This window comes from Molothrus aeneus, chromosome 2 (genome assembly GCF_037042795.1).
Source record: "Molothrus aeneus isolate 106 chromosome 2, BPBGC_Maene_1.0, whole genome shotgun sequence".
Taxonomy (NCBI): Eukaryota; Metazoa; Chordata; class Aves; order Passeriformes; family Icteridae; genus Molothrus; species Molothrus aeneus.
In genome coordinates this window covers 7,998,036-8,014,108 of record NC_089647.1, presented here as the reverse complement: position 1 = coordinate 8,014,108, position 16,073 = coordinate 7,998,036, and the positions used below count along the sequence as shown (strand labels likewise).

At 36.2% G+C, this 16,073-nt stretch overlaps 1 long non-coding RNA gene across 1 annotated transcript; it reads right to left on the bottom strand.

The window, feature by feature from the left end:
* Positions 1-548: 548 nt before the first annotated feature.
* On the bottom strand, positions 549-3,267 carry LOC136568427 (uncharacterized). The gene is made up of 3 exons (XR_010785210.1): positions 3,193-3,267; positions 2,458-2,662; positions 549-1,166 (listed from the first exon to the last, which is right to left on the bottom strand). It is a non-coding gene; the product is annotated as an uncharacterized lncRNA (long non-coding RNA).
* Between the last annotated feature and the right edge of the window lie 12,806 nt (positions 3,268-16,073).

The following is a 16,073-nucleotide window of genomic DNA, read 5'->3' as shown; positions in this document are numbered from 1 at the left end:
TTTTTTTTACTTTTAATGGAAAAACACCTATCAAATTAAATTTGTGTTTGAAAAAAAGCAAGATGTTTGAAAAAAAGTGTGAAATAGAAACTCTTAAGTAAGTGATTAAAAATTCTTTAAAACAACACATTATTTCAATAGTACATAGTGAGTAGACAAAAAAGAGCTTTTCATTCTTTCATTCGATGTATTATTAATAATTGAGATTGAGAAAACTGTAAAATAATGTAATTCAAATTTAAATAAAATAATTAACAAAACAAAATAATAATTTAAATAAGAATAATTGAATAAAATAATAATTTAAAATTACACTGCACAATCCTAAAATAAAATGCTTGCAAATAACTACCCCACATTTGGAAGTAGTCATTTATCATTTTCACATCATGTTCAGCTTTGTCCTTTTACCAGCTGGCAAACCCTTGGAGAAAACAAACCAAACCATGAAGAAACTTCAGTCCTTCAGCTGTGTAAAACTGGAAAGAATTTACCCATGATATGTAAATGCCTTTCTGGATCATTCCAGGAATAGAGATGTAGTACATATGAGTATTCATACAGACCCTGGGACCTGTTTAGAATTCTTATGAAGCCTTGAGAGGCTACTTAGAACAGAGGTTAGACAGAGTTAAAGGAACAAAGTAGGTATTTATGAAAAGGCCTTCAAAGGACACACCTTGGGCAGCACAAGAGCCTGGCCATGGTTCCAACCAAGGTGGATGGTGGGTCCCAACTTTTCAAACTTTTATAAGTTTTGGTCCATTTCCATATTGAGGTTAATTGTCCAATTACAGCTTCAGGTTATGAAGTTCCATCCTCCCAGATTGCTCTCCTGAATTTGCTGGTTTTTATACTTTTTGGGCCTGAATCTGCAGCGGTGTCCTTGGTTCTCAGGCAGGATGTTTTCTGACTGAGCTGTGAGGACAACTTGCTAACACTTCATGTGAAGTTCAGAGTCACACACCGATGCAGTACAGAATCTGAAAAGATGAAAGCTAAAACTTAAGGCATCAGTAAGACTGTTCCCCAAAGGCTTAGGCTGGCCAAGGAGATGTTCCTCTGAGTGCAGAGGAAGTGTGGGATGCCTGGCTGACACAGAAAAGCTGGGGTGGGATCCAGTAATGAACTTGTCACAGCAGCAAGGAAGGAGGTGAGGTTGTGATCTGAAGAAAATAAGCAAATGTAAACAAAGAAATTTGACAGCTATTTCCAAGGTTGTCCCTATTAGTTAGACAGAAGTAAAGGAGAAATATTACATACATAAATGCCTTATTATTCTAAGTTACTGTATTCATGTAGAACAAACAAGCAATGACCCCAGAATTCATGTAAAATGAAGGAATGTCACATTTGTTGTGCTGGGCACAACAAAAACGATACAAAACAAGGTAGGTATGTATAAAACAAGGTGTGTATGGCCTCATTTGCTCTGAGGAATGATGAGCAATGCAGAAAAGTGTTGAAAAAGTTCTCTTGTTAGGGAAACTTGAATCCCAAGGGATAACTGGGAACAGCAGGAACTTTTGCTAAAATTGCTTATTCTTTGAAATAGCAAGGAATTGCATATCAATCCATGAAACCTGACTGGATCTGACAGCATCCACTGGGTGGTGTTTAGATTGAGTCCACAGTGGAAATGGCTGCTTGGTCCAGCCCCTTCATTCAGCATCTGGTGTGCAGAATTACCACTCTGATATCACCTAGCACTGTGTGTGTAAGCTGGTTGTCAGTAAAGGAGAATTTTATTTTTATTGCTGGTGTTTCATCTGATATCCTGTCCTCAAAGCATCTGTAGCCAGCAATACAAAATAGATTATTATTTCTACCTCATAGCAAAAAAAAGTTGGGAGTCTTTATCTCTAGTTTTTGATTCATAGAGAAAAAATTTGGTGTCAATTTAATAAGGCAGATGATGAAAATAAAACAGCTGTGCACCAGTGCTGGTTTTCACTGGATGTTTTACTTCAGTCTCTACTTCTTACACTTCTAAATTTTCAAACAAATTAAATCAGTTCACTTTGGATGCCAGCTGGATTTTGACAAGTAAAACATGTGGTGATGTCCATATAGTGCGAATAACGCTAAAACCGTCCTGCTCCAAATATTATTTCTGTAACTACAATTCTTTGAAAAACCTAATTTTCATTAGAAATAAGCAAATGTTTGTGTAAGAGCATCCTAGATTAATGCTCATTAATGCTGGAAGGCAGCTATGACTGCCTCCTCTCTGATTCACATTGACTCACTGCACCTTCTCCTGGTTTCAAAGTCAAAACCTCCCAGTCTAGATGTGAGATGCATTTAATCTCCAAACAAATCTCAGAACAGCCTGTCTCTCTCTGTCTTTATCTGCATGAGCTGGGTGACACCAGGCTCCTCATCAACATTAACAGCTTCTCCTGAGTGCACCTCTAGGAAGTAAAATGAAGGCAAGAGAAAATAAAATATGCTTACCTGGGTAGGTGGCAAGAACACAAAGTTTAGGGCACAGCACACTGCTTGGCTGGTGTCATCTGGTTTGGATTAGACAAAAAAGAACAGAGGGAAGTAATTTTTCTGAAGAACATTATGAAGAACCATGACAAGGCTGTAAGACCTTTGGTCTGGGTCCTGACGCTGAAGAACTCTTCTCTACTGCACATTTCTCACCTTTATAGCCCTAAGTAAAAAAAGACCCACAGGGAATTTTGTCATATCTCCTGCTAAGATTATCTTATGTTTCAACATCAAGGAGCATTTTCCTCCTAACAACTTTAAATGAAATTCTTTTCAGATGTTTCTGAACATTTCTTCTAATCCTAACTGATGCCTTTGTGATTTTTTTCCTCTGGAAAAAGGGAGGAGCATCTAAATATTTGAAAGTCCATATGTTTCCCTACTGTTAATCAACTCAGAAACCTCCCATGGCTTTATTTTCGATTGTTTTCTAAAGTTAGCTCTACTTTTCAAATAAATTAATAAATACTTAAAGAGAGAAAATTATTTTGAATTGAAGGAGGAAAATAGATTTTACACCATAGCAGTTTTAGAACTGAAGTCCCTTCAATTCTCTGCTTTTGCCAGGAAACCCACTTCCCATGCCACACAGAAATGTGTGAGGATGTCCTCCAGGTCCCAAGCTGGAGCATCCTCAGCCTCTGCTTTTCACTTTTACCTCTGCATCCTCTGCATCCTTTTTCTTACTCTTACCTCAAAAACAACTCAGCTTTTTGCACCACTGCTCCAGTCTCATTTGAAATAACTATTCTAATGTGAGATCCACAATAGATTGTCTCCTAGAATCTGCAAAAAAGAGACGAAAGATTACCAAAGAGAAAAAAGATAAAAATAATTCCCCAAGCATTAAAGTTAGCATGCATTCGTACTGGAGAAAAATTAGGTTTTGTATAATTATTCCTCCTTTTTATACTATAGAAATATGGAAATTTATCAAGAAAGTCCAAGTAAGGGTGTGATTTTAGAAATCTTAATTTTGCCAGACCAAACTGCTTTTCTGTTTTAAATCACAGACTTTTGCAGTCAGCATAAGAAGGAAATAAAATGAGAATTTATTTTTGTGCAGTTATTTTATAAATTTGAGACTAAAAACTGGAAAAATGCAGGACTCTGCCAGGAGACATGCAACAAAGCCTTCAAACTTTTGGGCGTTAAAACCCTTTATGAAAAGCTAGAAAATCATTCATTTTTTAAGCTTCAAAGACAGGGGTTTTTATGCAAGAAATAAAAAATGAAGCTAATCAGGGGTGTAAAACTACATATATCTTTCCTGCTGTCTTTCATTTTCTTCTGCTTTTTATTTTCATACATATACCTACTTAGGTTTACATGAAATCTTGGAGATTTGCAATGCTGAGGTACAAAGCATGGCTAGAAGTGAAATATTCTTCCTTCTCATCTACCTAACAAACCAACCTGCTAAGCTTCATCTTTGGAATGTAGGAGGAGAAAGAAGACACTTGCTGTCACTGTGGTTTAAATGCATTTTTAAATAAACCTTGTTTGGAACTAAGGTATGGGCTGCCATTCATAATGACAGTCTGTAATTATTTATTATGGTTTATTTTTCTACAATATAAAGACTAGAATTTTAATATTTTTAGGTATAATATTGCTTGTGCAAAGACAATATTGGTGCTCAGTATTACCTAAAATTCTGTCCTTTGCCAAACTTTTTATTTTTTAATGAGTAAACTAGAATTTGGCCATCTATTTGGCCATAAAAAAAATCAGTAATAATTCAACAAGTAAAATCCAATGTTAGCATATGTAAAATCCTTTACACACAAAAAGTACATTGAAGCATTATTACAAATTTTCTGAGCAAACACACAATGTCATAGTCCCAGAATATTGCAAATAGTATTTGAAGTACAACCATTAAATAAACTTACCAGGTAACGAGGCTGCTTTATCCAAGGCTTTCTCACTCAGCTTTGTCCTGTTTTTTTAAACCTCAGATTAAAATATTAGCTGGCAATATGTAAGCTCAAAAATCTTTCTGGAAAAAGTCCTGTTTCTGTCAAAGAAATATTTTGATGGGCTGAATGGCATTTTAGTGATGGGCCTCAATAATGTCTTGCACTACATCTGAAAGTGATATATACAGCTCTTCATTTGAGATTGTCTTGGTCCTCTTGATGAAACCACACAACTTTTCAGAAGCAGGAGAGAAACATAACTGGGGGAAGGAGGCTGGTTGAATTGCTCTTAAATTGTTCTTCTCTTTTCAACATTTTAAGAGCTTGGTAGGTATCTAATGTCACCAAGCACAAACTTCTTCAATATTGTGCCTTCACCCAAGATCCTTTTCAACAAAACAAACAAGTGCTTATTGTAAAAATAAGCACTGTTAATAGATTAATAATTTCAGAAGATCCATGTGAAAAGTTATGATGGGATGCAAATTTGACAACAAAGTTTATCACTGTTGTCCTGGAATATTCTGTTTTTCAACATAAACATTACACTTAGACATATTAGAAGTATTTAATGTACATGTTCACATTATTTGTATTCTGTGTTGAGCACAGATGTCATATTTTTGAAAGGGTTGAATGGTGAGGAAAGGGACAAGAGGGGAAACAATGTGGTGGCTGCTAAAAAGCTGCACAACACCAAGGGAAAAGAGAACAAGTTCACGAAAAGTGGAAGACCACAATGAATTATTAATTATACACTTACTTACAGCCATCCCTGGGTCAGACAGTCCCTGAGCAGCAAAATGGGAGACTGGGAGACCATTCTGGGACATATCACTGTGTCCCTGCTCTTTTTGTGCTCTGGTCCCTAGGCAGCCCACGTTGGTCATTCTCCAAGACAGGATGCAGGACTACTGGATTCAGACAATAGATATCAACATTACAGCTCAAAATCACTCTTATTTATGGCCAGTTTTATTCCATATATATAGTTAGGCTTTTACAGGATGTTATCTCTTTTGTTTTAGGACCACTGATAAGATATACATCTTCATCTTATGTGCAGCTTTATTCCCTTGAAACCTGCTTCAGGAAAGAACAGGAAGGCAAAACCTGCCAACCATAAGCTTTAAGTAATTTAAAGAATAAAGCCTTAGCATAAGTTCTCAGGCAGAAGTAAAGCAAAAACCATGATCAATGCCACAAAGCAAAGCTTTCTCCTTTATCTGGAATAAAAAATACTTCCTGGTAGATCTGCTGCTATAACTCTATGGATAGTTTTCTTTAATATAATGAAAATGAAGTAATTTTTAGACAATGAAGATATGAATAATAATCCACACAGATGATGTTTATGTACCCATGAAGTATCACTGCTAATTTTAAGCATTGGGGTATAAACATTTGATTTTCTCATTCTAATACCTTGTTTAATGTGTCAGCAGCTCCCTAATCAATCATTCCTAGTAAAAGTGAGTTCCAAAGTTATGTCTAGCTCAGTAGCCCATCTTTTGAGGGTGGCCAGCAGAGGATGCCTGGAGAAGCACTCAGGGACAAAGTACACAAATTCTGCTGGCAGCTTCTAGTTTGTTATGTTTTATGGATTTTCTGAGTCAGAATAAATATTAAATATCAATAATGAATCTTTATTAATGCCTTTGTGCTTAAATTAGTTATATTTAATAGCTCTTGCTTGCTTTTTATCTCATCAATGTTTGTGATCATTTTAGAACCAGTCTAATGCCACAACATCCTACGGAAATGTGATTCACTCTTTATCTACCCATCAAGTGAATAAACTTCTACTTTGTTCCAGTTAACAATCACTCCCTCTTTTTTTTATGAGAAATTCTTCATTTCCTTTCTTGCAATCTTGATTTTACAGTCCTATGTCATATTCTCCCTTCAGTGCTCTCTCTTTCATTCTGAAGAGTCCTTGTCTATAAAATTATTCTTCATACAGAAACCATTCCATAGCTCCTTTGATTTCCCTTCTATCTTTTCCAGTTCTACTATTCAATTTTTAGATAAATGATCTTGACAGCAAAAGATAATCTTATGGATAAAGCATTAGAGTGTGGTCCTGGAAAAAGGAATTATATTTCTGCTTGTGTCACAGATCTTATGCATTATTCAGTCTTCTTGTCTGCCTAATTTTGAGTAACCATTCACTGCTAAGTGAAAATATTATGCAGCAACACAGAACATTTCTGCTGCCAGCACATAGAATATAGCCACTACAGGATATTTTTATATGAAATTATTACTTAAATGACACTATGGCATGAGTCTACTTTGGGTATTTTTTAAACTAATTGAGAACCTCAGATATTTGGAACAGATCCCTAAAGAATCTCAGAGGCCATACAGTACCTTCAGAAGGAGCTCTACTTCAGTGTCTGTGCCTTTCTCCTGCTTTGAATAGCAGCTTTTTCAGAAGTTGTTTCCAAACTATTAATAACTCCTAACTTTGAGTAAATTTGTGATGAAAGTCCAATATTCTGGATGTCTATGTAAGTTAAAACAGGCCCAATCTCCCATTTCGGTCATATACACCTAGATATTAAAAAGGTGTAAAAACCAGATGAGCAAACAAACAGTTCTCAGTTTCCACACTGCAGGTGAATTGCTTTCATAAATGAGAACTCACTGATTTCTCCTAATAGAAAAGCATTATTTCTTTTATGGTCTAAAAATGGGTAATGAAGAGACATCTAGAGAGAACATTGAATTTTTCTTTTCTGAATGTGTGTCGATTTCTCCAGTGCTATCCAATGATACCTGAATTCTATCATCCAACTGGCATCAATTGCATCACCTTTAATGGCAAACCTGCATTCATAAACAATAGGAGGCTTTCTAGATTTATTTTTACTAAGATAGAGAAGCTTCAGCACTATCTGTGGCATGATGCCAGAAAGGCAAACAAGGAGGATGTCAAACTAAATGAAAGAGCAGTTGGACTCCAAGCCTCAAATTAAAACATTACTTTCTAATCAGTGGATAATATCTCAGAACCTCTGTGCATTGACACAGAGCCTTAGGCATCTCAGCTGGAGTCCAACAAGCCCTAAGGCTTTACCCACGCTCACAGCTCCAAACTTAATTTATGTACAAAAAAGAGACTAAGATAAAACCTCTGTAGCAGTCAAAAACTTTTTTGTGGGGGATTTGACATATTTTCCAATGCACAGTGTTTGGCGTAGTTAGTAAAGATAAGGAGACACTGTAAAGTTTATTTCTCTCTCTAGGCATTTATTAATGTGGACTTTCAAATATGCTGTGGCATAATATCAGAACATGTCCTAGGTATTTAACAGCTACTTATTTAATTGAGAAATGTCTCCAAATCACAAAAAAAAATTAAAAATTCTATTATATAGATAAAATGGGATTATATTCAGTTTGTTCACCTGAGAATATACTAATTGAGAGTTTTGGTTTGTTTCACTGAATGCACAGAAGTTTTTTTCAGGACTCCATGTGCAAAGCAGTGCCCTGAGCCAGAGGTCCCACTGCCAGGTTTGGTCCATTATTCACGGAGGACAAGACAACAAAACAGAAATTCCTTTTGCCCTAAGTGCTTTCCTGGGTCACTGCCAGAAGACAGGACTGCCTTTCCCAGGTTTCAGTGTAATACTCCAGGCACTCCTTTTTGGGAGGAGGAAAGGCACAACCAGGCTTTCTCCCCAGTACAATCAACAAGTCAGCTCTATTCACAGCAGCAGGAGTTAAAGCATCAAGAGCTGTCCATATTTTGGGTGTCAGATTGCACAGACAAGAAAGGAAAGCAAAACTGGACAGTAACATCTTCCAAGGATGACTGGTCTCCTCACAAAGCCACTCCCATCTCACAGCAGAGTGCCATAGTTTAACCATTCTCTTTTCCTGTCTTGCATTTAATTTGATTTTCCACTTAGGGAATGACTGCACTTAATTGATCCATGTAAGCCCATCTCAGTGGAAGAAGTGAAGTCTACAAAATTCATCAGGGAAAAGCTAATGAAATTATTAGACACAAGCATCTCCCAGACATGGTCCAGTAAATTTTTATTTCATTTTCAAATGAAAGATACTGAAGCAAGGACTATTTGAGGGAAGGCATAAATAAATAAAATACTGTGGAGGATTTGCTACAGAATTATTGAAAATTGAATAATGAAAAAGTGCTCGGGTATAGTTCTAGATGAGGTAAAATCTTGTGATGTAACATGCATTCCAAATGATCTGCACTAGAAGTATAATTGGTATCCCTTCAGTTTATATAATGAAAAAGAAAAGATACCTTCTAAATTAGAAATATAGCCATAAATCAAATATTTTTCATTACTTACTCTAAGATGACCCAGGCAGTGAATCTTACAAGATAACTTGATTCTTGAGGATTCAAACACCATTTATATTTTCAGGTATATTATTAACAAGCCCAAAAGTATCACAAACAGTCGTATTTCTTCTAACAGTCAATTTTTTCAGTCTTTTGTCTTTGAAAAAAAAAAGTGCTTAGGCATAGAAGAGGTATTTTTTAGAAGGTATTTTCCTAAAAGTATTTATGGTTTATATATGAGAAATAATGTCTAAGCAATTCCATCACATTCTGAAATTCTGCCTTAAAATAATCCTATTTAAATTAAACTTCGATTTTCTCCACACTATTTTTCCACATGTCCAGATATCAGGAGTGTTGGATTTTTTTCTTCTCACAAAAAGAAAAGGTTGTGTATATCTTTCTTTGGCTATGACTACACTAAGAAGAGGTTTTAGCCATGTGAAGCTTTGTCCTGAAAGATTTTGCACCAAGAATTGTGCATCTCATCTTTCAACAGCACATTTTAACACAAAACTTAGTCAAGATCTCTTGGTTGGTTGCAATTTTGCTGAACAGTCCAACAGTGGAGCTGCTTGGACTTTCTCCAGACCAAATTCACAGATAACACAAACCCTCTGGAAAGTCCTTCAAGAACGCAAAGAGAATGTGATTAAAATCCAAACTGGAAAAATCTCTTGCCTTTCCTTGTGTTGCACAGGATTTCTTTCTTCTCTATGTGCCAAACTCTGATAACCAAACTCATCTGCCTCTCCTCAAATCTTCGAGTCCTTACAGCCTACAAAATACAACTTTGCAGTAAACAAGACTCTGGGATTAGCTCCTGTCAGAATTTACTTTATTTGAAGATGGGGTATCTTCAAATAAACTGAGCTACCATCTCAACTCTTATATACATCTTTTAAATAATTTCTAGCCTTTTTTTCCATGAAACCATAGAGTTGGCTCATAAAACCAAATTCTAGTTCTGGTGTCTGTCTGGATGGCACAGCTGGAAATTCCCTTTCCTTCCTGCAGCTGAATCTCAGCTTAATCTGTCAGGGCCCAAAATCTGGGATTTCTAAAGCCACTCCCAGATCACCTGCTGCTAATTATCCATTATTATTCATTATCCATACTAACAACAATGGTACTTTTGAAGAAATCAGTAATAATATTAAGACAATAAGTCTAAATACAAACCATCACTTTGGTTCAGTACTTACCAGATGGATATCAGGCTTCCTCCTTTCCCCTTCTTTGTGTAAAGATTAAATTAAAATAAATATAGATACATTTTGACTTTTGCAATAACAACAGACAAGGATATTGTCATGAATGTGTCTTGTCTCTGCAGTTTCCAGGTAAATTATTTACTTATTCAGATTTTGTTTGTTTATACATTTAAATATTAGTTTGACATCTCTTATTTTAGCTTCCCCGTTTGGAGCTCTTCACAAAATGCAAGGACTTTGTGCCTTTAATTGGCTCAGCCTCTGATTCAATATTTGCATGTGGCCAGCTCTGTGGAAGCAAACAAGGCATTGTAGTGCTTCACTTTCACCTGTAGAATTTCTTTTTTTTCTGTCCCACCGTTGGTCCTTTCTAGGTTCTTCAAAGAACTTTCATCATCTTTTGTTTTTACAGTGCTCAGGACCAAAATATCTATGGAAGACCTAATAATGAGATAAGTTTGCTGTTATAGTTATTTTTCACCATGAAAGATGCATTGTCTGAAAGTACGTTTCTGAGTAGGAAGTCCATGTGAATAAATTCCTAGTGTGTTATTCCCCTTCAAAATGTGCTGACAGATTAACAGATTTACAGATTTAATCACTCCAAATCCAGCCTTTATAAATATTTATATTTATAAATAAATAAATAAATATATTTATTGTATTCAGGGTGTTATAAACTTGCTATCATTGGCACAGAAATCTGGTTTTGGCAACAAGAATTGTGTCCACATTGAGAGATCAAAACACCAGGTGCTGACTCTTCAAATCTGTCCCTCCTTAAAACCTCACCTACTAGACTAGATATTACATAACATAAAAGAGACTAGATATCTTCATTTCTAGAAAGCTTTGTTTTTACTGTTCTTCTCGTGGACAAATGCCCCAAAAATTCAATTTGGTTTTAGTGTTACACAATCATGCCCAGCAAGCTGCAAACTGCACTTCAGTAACTTTGTGTAACAAAAGGTCACCCAAATGTCACTGATGAATTAGTAATAGATGCATTGATGATAAATTCTCATTTCTATCCCAAAATCCAGTTTATAAGCCACTCCAAAGGAAAAATTTGCTGTTTGGAATATTTAAGCATGAAATCTAATGAGTTGTCTCCTAATTTTTGAAATACATCCAGAAAACTAGGTTAAAGCATACCAGAAAACCTTGAAGGAACTGGTAAAAATATTATAATTGATAGCAGAAATATTAAAAAATCCAATCAAATACCCTTCTAAAAATATTCCTGTCATGTCATTAACCTTGTCAATCATTCTTTTAAAAAAATCCCTGTTTAAAATAATAACAAGAAGGAAATGTATAAGTACGTACTTCTGAAGTGACTTCATAAATTGATTAATTTTTGAAATATTTTATTCTGATTAATGAGAACAAGACAGAGGAAATATGTGAAATATATTAACTGAAGATACAAATATAATCTACATTTTATAATGCCATTTTTCAAGCAGAGTTTTCTGAGCATTATTTTTATACCAAATACCATGTATGGAATCTGGCAACTCAAGGAGTGTTTCTTCAAATCATTGTGGCATGACCTTTCATTACTGCTGTTATGAAAATAAAGTAATAGGTGAATTTATAGCTCTGATGTACATCACCTCACTAATATATGTAGATTTTGTACCTGCAGAGGAGGACCCCTCCATCTCTACTCTAGAAGAGCTAAAATCTATTCAAAGATTCCATGGGGACACTAAAAGTGCACAAAATTCCTTCATCCCCAGCTCATTACAGCACCAGGGTATTAGTAAATTAGTTATTAGTTATTAGCCATCAGTAATTAGATAGTTACTAGTATAAATCCACATTTCTAGAATATGATCCGTGTGTGAAAGAATGACAGATTCCAAGAGCAACATCAAAAGATGCAACAAGAAGCCAGAATTTGCAGTTAAAAAGGTAGAAGTGACTCAGTTTCCAGGGGTTTACTTTAAATGACTAAACAATGTTCTGACACTGGAAAATATTTAATATTTAAAAATTTAGAAGAAACCCCAAAACCCTGACTCTTGAGATTTTTTTTTCTTTTCTTAATTTTGTTGTTCTGAAAGTGATATATCAGGACTATGCCTACAATTTGGATTACATAAAACCTACAAATAAATGATCCTCACTGGTGACATAAATAAGTCTATACTTAAGCTGATAATCTGTGTATGTGAAAGCTACAAGATATAGGTGCTAATAATTAACATCTTTAGATCTAACTTCCTTTTCCATGTCTTTGTAAGGAATTCAAAGTCATCTGGAAGGTATTGGGTATGTAAATTCCAAGGGCTGCCCAAATCCATTAGCTGAAGCTGAAACTTGAGATAAAAAAAGAAATAAAAGATTTTTCTGAGAGAGAAAAGTAGTTTGTGTTTCAGCCTGAAATGATCCCGGTATCTGATACAAGGGAAAAGCTGAAGAAGAGATTAGCCATTTGAAAAATGGCCATTTCAGAGCTTTCATTGATTTCTTAAAGGCCTATTCACTAAAAATACATTGAAAGCAGACATGGCCAAGATCCTGCTGGTAGGTCATTGCTTGCATTCAAACTCCTTGTAGTCTGCTGCCTCAAAACAGTAAAAAAATATTGCTGCCCTAGTAGTGAGTTAGTATTTACTGTAATTGTGGGATGGCACATGCAACAGGATTCTGTACAGCTGTTTGTATAAGCCTAAAATTGTGTTTCACTCTATAATCACCTAAATATCACTAGGGATGCCTGGTGAATAGTAGAACAGATCTTCATCCTACAGAGAGATGATGCCCTTTGGAAGGAAAGATGCACCCAAAGGTCCAGCATTTAGGGCTATGTGGTCATAGCCAATGCTGGATTCAGTGGTGTGGGAAAGCCAATGTAGTAAAGAAGAGGAGATAACAATTTATTTGCAGCAAATTACTGACTTCTGATATATTTGGATTCCTACCTTATTGTATCAGTATCAGGTTATTTTTCTCTGAAATTAGCCACTATTCGGAATACCTGATATTTTGAAGAGAGATAAGATCCTAAAACAAAAGAAATAGAAGGTAAGGTGACATCCTTTGAGAATAAAAAAAAAATCTGGGATGAATAAGCAAACAAAATATGCAATGCATGAAAGATTGCAAATAAACAACTAGTAGCTGTTAAGTGCAACTAGTGATAAATTTTTAAAAAAAAATTTTTTTTGAAACAAGTTAAAAAGTTTAGGGATAAAAAGAAAAAAAAATACCCCAAAACATTAAACCAAACAGTGGGGATAAGAGTCAGCTGCTTAAACAAAGTATTCATTACCATGCAGGCATCTAAACAGCCTTACAAGGCTGCCAGATATGACTTTCAACCCAAGTGAGACCTGCTGTCCTCTAGCTGGGGGCTGGAAGCCAGGCAGGATATTTTATGTGGCTGAAAACAGACGAACCAGACTGAATTTCCCAAAGCTTTGTGCTGTTTGCAAACATGCCAGGTGATGCTGGCCCCCTGTTCACAGCACCTGGAGTGCTGTGTCCATGGCTGGGCTCACCAGCACAAGACAGAGATGGACAAACTGGAGTTAGTCCAGGGGAGGGCTACAAAAAAAAGGGCAAGGGATTTCCTCATTCTCCTATGAGGAAAAGCTGAGTTTGGGACAGCTCAGCCTGGAGAAATCTCAGGGAGAATCTCATTTGTTGCACCACTTGGACTGACCAAATGCCATCTTGCAAGGACTTTTGCTGCAAGCCATGAATGTAATGCATTATCCCTGGAATTACTGCTTAGCCTGTGAGAATGACTCATGTTTCTGTGAGATTACAAGGTAGTTAATTAATCTGAGTTAAAGTTAATTAAAATTTCACTCCCATAAGAAAAGTGTTGGTCCATTTAGCTGTATGTTGGTCTTTTTTTCAGCTAATGACCTCAAAAAAGAAAATATTATGGATTCTTGAAGTTTATTCATGGAATTCCTGTATATAATCCTCTGCTCAAGAAGAAGAAAAGTGAAGTTTAGTATCTCTTATTATACAGTTATCTTTAATTAACTATAGCAAGACTAAATACTGGTAGGTAATTGTGACATCAGAGCTGATGTGTCAATCAAATTTGTATGCAGAATTTCTGATGTTTTGTAATATATCCAGAGGAAGACTGAATAAAGGCATTAGAAATGGGATGTGGGGTGTACTCAGCTCCATTCTCATGGAATTTAAAAATCACTTGGCCACATATGGAAAAGCTCCCTTTCACACCATTCCTTCTGCTGGGGAAGCAGCACCATAAAGAAAAAAAAAATTAATAATGCACATCCATAGAGCTTGTAGAAATTGTGACTCGCATATTGAGCTCTTCCTTTTGCCCTCATACAGCATGCTGATGTCAGAAATATTTCAAAATTAGGGTCTTATGTATCATCAGCATTCTTTGACTATTTAGAGGCAAAACAGTCATAAAACCCAGCTCAGCTGGCTGGCATGCTCTACTTCCTTTAGCCTGTTGGTGAAACTGCTTTTAAAGTGGAAATAAATTATGATTCAGGATGCTAAGAAAAATCAGAACTCATACAGAAATATCTTATTTTTCCTTCGCATTATTGGTATTTAACTACTGAAAGAATTTGAAAAGAGTGAAACTAATAGGTAAACATTTTCCTTATACCAATTAGGATAGGAAGAGTCCTTTAAGCACAAAAGCATCACAAGGATGTGATAATTCCCCCAGAATAATTGATATAAATTAAAAAAATATCTAAGCTTCACACAAAACAATGTTAGCTTACATGTGTACTCCAACTATGAAAAATATTTTGAGGAAATTTGAAGATGTCAACAAATAAAATTAATTGTAGAGCATTAAAAAAATTGGATAACTGGGAGATGTCAATGGTCTTGCATCATAATATATGATAAAACTTCAGGAATGCAAAACTATTTTTGCAAATATTTATGTGCATAGAACACAGACTTATAAATATTATTTCTGAGAAATCTATGAATAAACATATTCTGGCATTTCCAATAAAACCTTCAATATCCTCTCTTGTTTTATCTAAAGTCACCTTTATATTTTCTTATTCCATCAGTTTACTTAAAATATTTGAATACACTGAAGGAAAAACTGTGATTTGATTTGCACTATAAGATGTGGAAATTTTAAGGTGGTTTTTTTAGTTGGTCAGGTTTTGGTTTTAGTTTATAGGACAGGAATCTGTAGCGAAACTTGTCAGGAATATGTGCTTATTTTATGTCTTATAATATGTGCTATTATACATTTTAGTTGGTTTTTTTTGGTTTTTTTTTTTTTTTTTTTTTTTTTTTTTTGTGGAGTAAACTATTTTAATTTGAAATATAGAAGCCAAAATTTACTAATTGAAAATGCCTGGATGCCAGGCACCCACCAAAGCCTCTCCATCACTCCCCTCCACAGCTGGACAGAGGAGAGAAAATTTAACAAAGGGTTCATGAGCTAAGGACAGAGAAAGGTATTTATCACATACCATCATGAACAAAGCAGGCTCAACTCAGAGACAGTAATTGAATTCATTACTAACAAAATCAGAGCAGGATAATGAGAAGTAAAGCAAGACCTTAAAAACACCTTCCTCCCACTCCTCCCTCCTTCCCAGCCCTACCTCCACCCCCAGTGGCACAGGGAGACAGGGAATGGGGGTTATGCTCAGGTCATCACCCATTGTTTCCACCTCTGCCAGTGACAGGATTTGCTCTCCTGATGCACCCTGGGGTTCCTTCCATGGGGACAGTTCTCCATTAACTTCTTCAGTGTGAGTCCATCCCATGGACAACATCCTCCCCAACCTGCTACAACTCTTCCAAGGGGTCCTTCAGGCACAGCCTGTTCCAGCCTGGGTTCCCTGCAGGGTCACAGGTCCTACCTGCTCCTGTGTGGGCTCCTCTCTCCATGGGTCTGCAGGTCCCTGTCCCCAGCCTGCTCCAGCACAGGACTCCCACGGGGTCACAGCCTCATCCCAGACATCCCCTTGTTCTGGAATGGGCTCCTCCATGGGCTGTGGCTGGATCTCTGCATCCCCATGTGCTGCAGGGGCACAGCTGCCTCGCCTTGGTGTCACCCAGGGCTGTAGAGGAATCTCAGCTCCGGTGCCTGGAGCACCTCCTGCCCCTCATCCTGCA